This window comes from Amblyomma americanum, chromosome 4, assembly GCF_052857255.1.
Source record: "Amblyomma americanum isolate KBUSLIRL-KWMA chromosome 4, ASM5285725v1, whole genome shotgun sequence".
In the NCBI taxonomy this organism is placed as follows: domain Eukaryota; kingdom Metazoa; phylum Arthropoda; class Arachnida; order Ixodida; family Ixodidae; genus Amblyomma; species Amblyomma americanum.
This window is the reverse complement of record NC_135500.1, coordinates 90,270,812-90,278,269: the sequence shown is the minus strand read 5'-3', so window position 1 is coordinate 90,278,269 and position 7,458 is coordinate 90,270,812. Positions and strand designations below refer to the sequence as shown.

Genomic DNA, 7,458 nt, shown 5'->3' with positions numbered 1-7,458 from the left:
ATGTACCGACGTATCTGGCACTAATGGTTTGCTATACTTGTTTGTTGTAAAGCTTTATTTTCTCTATATTTTTTGCAGAGCAAAACGAAACGCTTGCTTCACTCTACTCACAGTAAAAAAAAAAAGACGTGCCGTATCCGGTGCGCATTCAAGGCCTGTGCCTGGAAACTCATATCGTATGCATATTATTGTGCTCTGTCACAAAAATAAACGAGGTAGACAGAGAGAGCACGCATTGCGGTTGAAACTGAATTCGGAATGCGCTACTCGAAGAGAACCTTCGCACGACGCTGATTTTGGAATACCAGGTGTTTCTGGGATGCGGCCGTTTATTTAAAGATAAATAGGATTTTTGAGTTTCTAAGGCGGCTTCTGAGTTTCTAAGGACAACGCAGCGAGCCATGGAAAGAAAAATGGTAGATGTAACGTTAAGAGATCGGAAGCGGGCACAGTGGGAGAGGGAACAGACACGGGTTAATGACATCCTAGTCGAAATCAAGAGAACGAAATGGGCTTGGACAGGGCATGTATTGCGAAGGCAAGATAACCGCTGGTCCTTAAGGGTAACGGAGTGGATTCCAAGAGAAAGTAAGCGTAGCAGGAGGCGGCAAAAGTATAGGTGGGCGGATGAGATTAAGAAGTTTGCAGGCAAAGGGTGGATGCAGCTGGCAAAGGATAGGGTTAATTGGAGAGACATGAGAGAGGCCTTTGCCCTGCAGTGGGTGTAGTAAGGCTGATGATGATGATGATGATGATGTTGATGATGATGATGATGATGATGAAGGCGGCTTCTGCGGCAGAATATTGCGTGTCGACGGACATCAGAAAACAGGCGAACAAAGTTAGCTATTTGGCCTGGGAAGTGATTTGTGATAATAAGGTTTTGAACTAAGACAGACACCTGCTTGCAATTACACATTTGTTACCTGTCGTTAGTAATAGCCATGTCAACTTTTAGAATTTCAAAAACGAGATTACCCTCGGTGCTGCGGCTCTACAAAACATTTTGGTTATTTCGTCTGGTTACGTCTTGCGGAGGGGTTTGCTTTGCCTCCATGCTTTTCGAAAGAGCATGCATTTCGGCACGATGTAGTTAATTGTGTTGGGCCACAGTGCCGAGGATAACCGCATTTTCGAAATTTTAAAAACGTCTTTTCCTTTTATTAACGACCGGCTACAAATCTCTAATAGCAACCATGCACTTGCCTAACTGTGATAGTTAAAAAGGTAATTATTATATATTAGCTAGCCGGCTAGCTAGTTAAGTTTATTAACAGATGTTCGCTAGCACTGGTATTGTTCTGCCGCAGAAGCCACCTTCGTAACTTGAAAAGCCGGTATTTCAAAAATTACTGGCCGGCTTCCCTGAAACACCGGCATATGCGCATCCACGATGTCTAGAGTTCATTGAGCCGGAAAACGACCTTGTGTTTCCTGCCGCGTAGTTCTAGTAACAGCAAGCTGCAAGACACGTGCAGACTCAGTGCAGAGCGACGGAGCCCGAAAGCTGCCAACGTTTCCGTCGAAGCAGCCGCGCATCCAATGGGACTCGTGTCTTTAGACCGGACGATGTAGTGGATTCAGATATCAGCTCCGTTCAACTGACTGTGGACCGTCGACAGCGAACTGATTTTAGTCTCACAACTGCGAAGGCACTGTCAACTTCAAGGAACACTTTGCATGCAGGTAAGCTTTTAGGCATTGCCTTTCATGTCTTTAGGTATTGTCGAATATGCGATGGCATGACTTCTTCCAAGATCATCAGTGAGGCGGACATTTACTGTACATGCAAGAATAGTATTTCTCATTACCAATTGTTACGTACTCTGTTTTCCTTATTTATTTTCAATTCAACAAACTAACTAGGCTCTTTTGGGGAAGAGAAGACTAGCTGTTGTTATCTGAAAGTGCACTGATGAATGACGTCACACGTGTGCATGCCAGCTGGCTATTCACATGGAATTTTCTCGTAAGAGGGCAACTCTGCGTAGGTTTTTAGCTACAGTGATTGGATACTACGCACTTCAGCTCGCGGAGAGACCAACGGAGATCTCGACTCATTATCCACGTTGACCACGTTGACGTCCCGCCGACGTCCACAGGACGTCTCTTGGACATGCGGGCATATGACGCAGGTGCATGTCTATCAGGTAGTGCTGATTGGAGCGAGGTGCATGCGGTACTTCATAACTGCCCCTTTCGCACTGAGAGGTGTGGGAGGGCAAAACCCTGTACATTTTTGGTCAGCACATCCTGGATCATAGTCTTCATCAGGGCTTAAGTCGTAGAGTTGGGATCGCGAGAAAGGAGTACAAACTTATCATAGCAGGTTCTCTTGCCATGACCTGCTGATGTGAACTTATGCGAGACGTAGTTATCTGACCTTCTAGGAGCCCTCCACTACGCCACCTCTTTCTTTCATTGTTCTTTCACTCCCTCCTTTATCCCTTCCCTTACGGCGCGGTTCACGTGCACAACGATATACAAGACAGATACTGCGCCATTTCCTTTCCTTGAAAACCTATTATATTATTATTATTATTATTATTATTATTATTATTATTATTATTATTAGGGCCCGTTTCACATGCTGCGACTGAACCGAAAATATCCGGTGTAGTCGGTGCGGCCGCACTGCGATTTTCGGTCAGCGCTTTCACATGCAACATCGACACAACGAATTCGGTTGGAGGGACCGGCAAGGTATGCATAGGCGACCCATTATTAAACGCGACAGAAACGTCACATGGAATGTGTTGATGATTTTATGACCAGCGTATTTTTAGATGCAAGGCAATATTTCGCACGTTTTGATTACAATAAACAGCTTAGCTTCCACCGCGGAAACAGCTCCCACGTGACCCCACGTCGCTTGCCGTCTCGGCGCTCCCCACTGGTCAGTCGCATTGCGAACACGCCGACACTGCGACTGAAAACCAACCGGACGGAACTCTATCGCAAGTCGTCGCGACTAGACCAAGCCTTCCCCAGTCGCAGACCGACAGAATTCGCAGTGTCGGGGGAGAAAACAGCATGCATGTGAAACGGGCCTAAGTCGTCGCTATAAACCGGCTTGAGGAGCCTGCGTAACGCCGATATCGTTGTTCTCTTATGCTCCTAGTAACAAAGCACAGACACTCAACTGGTAGCAACGATGTCAAGCACGAGCAGCCCTTGTCCCAAAAATCCCAGCTATAATTCGCAGCTGTACGCCAGCAACGACAACAGGCAACGCGAAATGAACCTCAAGGTCCTGGACTTGACCAGATGGCGTTTGCGCCGATGCCGACCGAAGACCAACAGTTTCTGGATCTCGGCTGCGGAGCGGGCGATTTCACTCGCGACTGGCTTCTGCCGCGATGTCCGCCCTGTCGGAGGCTAGTTGCGGTGGACGCCTCGGAGGAGATGTTGGCCTACGCCCGGGAGAACTGTGCGCATCCCAGCATTGAGTACGACCACCTGAACGTTGGCGATGACGTGACCGAATTCGTAGCCAAGCACGGCCAGTTTGCCCGCGTCTACTCCTTCTTCTGTCTTAACTGGCTCAAGGACCAGGCCAAGGCTATGAAGAACGTGTCTCGTCTGCTCCTGCCTTCTGGTGAATGTCTTCAGGTTTTCCCTGCCTGGTCTCCGAAAAGGATGCTTTGGAGAAAAATTGCTGGCCTTGATCGATGGAAGAAGTTCTCGAGCGTGAGGCAGCTTCACTCTTTCGATTGCATCCATCTTATTTTCCTTGGTGGCGAGAAAAACGAGTTCGGCTATAAAAATCATTTATACGTGTAAACTTGCATGCAGTACATTTCAGAGACCTGTTTCATCGGGAGCCCGCGTGTAATAGTCTGATAATACCGCCTACAGCAACAAGATCTTATCTCTATCTTACCGGTACTCACCTATGGAGCAGAAACGTGGAGGCTAAAGAAAAGGGTTCGGCTTCAGATAAGGACAACGCAGCCAGCCATGGAAAGAAAAATGATAGGTGTAACGTTAAGAGACCGGAAGCGGGCAGAGAGGGTGAGGGAACAAACGCGTGTTAATGACACCCTTGTCGAAATCAAGAGGTAGAAGAGGGCTTTGGCTGGGCATGTAATGCGAAGGCAAGATAGCCGATGGTTCTTAAGGGCAACTGAGTGAGTTCCATGAGAAGGCAAGTGTAGCAGAGGGCGGCAGAAGGGTGGGAGGATTAGATTGAGAAGTTTACGGGGATACGGTGGGCGCAGCTTGCAAAGGACAGGGTTAATTGGAGAGACATGGGAGTGGCCCTTGACCTGAAATGGGTGTAGTCAGGCTGATGATGATGATGATAGGATGACGGCGAAAGAGCTGAGACTTGCTTGCACTCTTATTTTTGTCACGGATGTCACAAGAACGAGGACAAAGCCAGCAATAACGTGTATTTGTTACTAGAGCCAGTCCGGTATATATGTTTTGAAATCCCATATCAGTATTCTGTTGCCTTCATTCGGAGGACCTGTGCTCCTGGTTACAATTTTCCCCTTTCATGTCCTGAGTAAATACGGAAAGTATCAATAATTAAAATGATAGAGATTCCGGAAATACACGCTGTATACTAAAGTTTTCCAGCATCAGCAGCGGGTTGCTGTCTTCACTCTCCATTTTTTAGCACGTGGCACAGTCAACTAACGTACGCAGAGGGGAGCGTTCCCAGAGTCCCATTCATCGCCCCCCACATTTGTGAGCCTAATGTGCCATGACTCCACATTTGGCCTCTTGAACAGGTTTGGCTCCATGGCCAAGACGCTCGCCTCTTCGAAGGCTATTCGGTGATCGGCGCGTTCGCAGTGTTCGGCGAAGGGGTTGGATTCTGAAATCATTAGCCTGATGTCATTTTTGTGTTGCCTTATTCGTTGGGGGGTGGGGGGTTTCGCCGATGTAAGAAGCCGGGCCCTCGGAGCACCGGATTTTGTAAACGACACCCGGTTTTTTTCTCGGGGGACGCGGTCTTTCGGACGGGGTAAGCAGCGGCTTATTGACGAAACAAGTTTGTGAGGCATGTGAATTTCATGTTTTCCGAGTATGCTTACAAGTGCCTCGCTGGTTCCGCTCAAGTATGGAAACAGAATGCGGGAGCGTTTCGTTCCACTGTTGGCCTCCCGTCCTCCGAGCCTGACGGGGACCAACGCGTTGAGAAAAGCCACGTGTGTAGCCATTCTTCTGTATGGGCTCCGTGCGCTGCAGTTTGGTGCGCGCGAGTGGCGCCACCTGGTTAACAGCGGTGGCGAAAGGCGGACGCAGCCAACGCAGCTCTCTGGTTCAGTTTGCAGTGAGCGAGGCGAGCGGTGAGGTGTTTCGTCCGAAGGCGAAAACAAACTTGGATAATTATGGGTGCTCTACCTACTGCTGTGTTTACTCAATGTCATAACAGCTATAAAAACACTGCAATCAAGGTACCGAATATATTTAAACGCTTTTCTTGGACATCGTGCATGCTCGCTCATGCACACAGGGTATGCTGGAAATGAGTGAACTGTGGAATTAAATTCATGAGAGTGAACTGGGAAAGGGTTTACATTGACTGGGGTGTTTCGAACGTGACATAATTGATAGGAGCTGCTTTATGTCTTTATGTAGAGCGAAGGAATGCGTTCAGTCAGTCACAGGAAATGGTCTACGGTGAAGTTCTTGGAGCTAGCATCTGAAGTTTGTCTTCGTTTGTTATGCTCATCTGTGGTTCAGCGTGTCAATTTTGTTTCTAGTTTTTTTCGTGCGTGTGTGTATGCAGTGGGAGCGACGTCGTACTTCTGAGAGTGCTTATGTCGTTTTTCACATTGTTTCACCTAATCTTTTGTGTGTTTATTTGCATCATTTTATTTCCTTCAGTGGTTTAAAATTTTGTGTCTTTATTTGTTGCATTTATGAGATCTCAAATCCTGTTCTAGACGAATAAAAAGAAAAATAGAGAGTGGTTCAAATTTCTCTCTATATATATTTCTTGGATTTCACATCACTAAACCCTTAATTTCGGGAATTAATGTTTTGATTTTAACTAGGTTTACCGTCCCAATGCAACGAAGACTATAAGGGGCGCCATAGTAGGAGGTTCCAGATAATTTCAACCACTTGGAGTTTTTTTAACGTGCACTGACATCGCGCAGTACGCGGGCCTCTAGAATTTTGCCTTCACCGAAATGCGACCGCCGCAACCAGGATCGAACACGAGTCATTTGGGTCAGCAGCTGAGCACCATAACCACTGAGCCACCGCGGCGGCCTTTCTATAGTTAAATATTTACCAAAAGAGAAATACGACCAAAATAATTCATGTAATTGGTGTCTCAATGAAATTCCTGAAATGAAAGTCCTGTGGAAGATACCTAGCAAGAAACCCATCGTCTTTTTGTATGCTTAGAGCTATGCTTCTCTGAGAGTTATACACAAAGTAAAGAAGTGTCGATACTGCAGGATGTAGAGCACTATCATCTGATATATATGTGTAGTAAGTTTGCGTTTTTCGCATTTCTAGCCGACCATTCACATAGTCGATGCCACAGTGGATGTAAATTACATAGCTGATATCATTATTTGGGTCAGAGCCTTCTTTCTCAAACTGTAAAGGTACTTAATTAATCTCAATAAGTTCAACTGCGCTGCCAGATATTAAAGCGCCGTCGGGACTGCAACACAATCATGGTTGCTCGGAATCGGTGATCAGCCCAACTTGAAAGCAATTGAAACGAAATGCAGCAGTGGTGGCGTCAAGACTTTCATTGCGTTGAAATCCGCAGAGAAGAAGGCGTTGACTTAGAATGGCATCGCGGTCAGTGCGCGTCTGCTATGCGGCGCAGGGCCACCACGGCCAGTCTCGAGAGGGGCGCGCGCGCTCTCCCTTCGAGAGACCGGCCGTGACTGAGCGTCCGGTTAACGCAGCGAGTGCCACGAGGCGGCGCTGGCGATGTGGTCGCTGCTGGCGCCACCATACCAGCGCACGGAGCCCATAGGTCGGCGACAACGGGTGCTTCTACTGTATCTGGCAGGCAGAAACCGAGGTTTGATATAAACACTGTGTCCTCTAGAATTCTCTTGCCGGTACCTCTCGTCCTACCAACACACAACTCTGCTTACACAATCCATGTTCCTCTAAGAACAAGTTTCTAAGCTGACCGCATTCAAAAGATCGAACACATAAAACTCTCGAAAGTTGAAGATAAGAAGTGGATAGGATTTAGAAGGGAATGTAACGTACAAAGAGACACGGTCACGCTCAAAAAGGGCTCGAGACAGCAGCGCAGATCTTCACTATTTTTATTTCGTGATTTCGCTTTGAAACTACATCATGGTTTATGGGGGTTTAACGACCCGAGTCACTTTGGGACGCTAAACCCCCATAAACCATAAACCAAACGTCATGCTTATCAAAAAGAAAATAAAAGCAAATATAAGTAGTACCCACCACAATATTGCGGTCTCGGACTTCAGAAGCAGCCTTCTTTTTCAGGCG

The 7,458-nt window shown here is 47.1% G+C and overlaps 1 pseudogene; it reads left to right on the top strand.

Annotated features, from left to right (window-relative positions):
• The first annotated feature begins 3,154 nt into the window (after positions 1-3,154).
• On the top strand, positions 3,155-4,788 carry LOC144129660 (juvenile hormone acid O-methyltransferase-like; annotated as a pseudogene).
• The last annotated feature ends 2,670 nt before the right edge of the window (positions 4,789-7,458 follow it).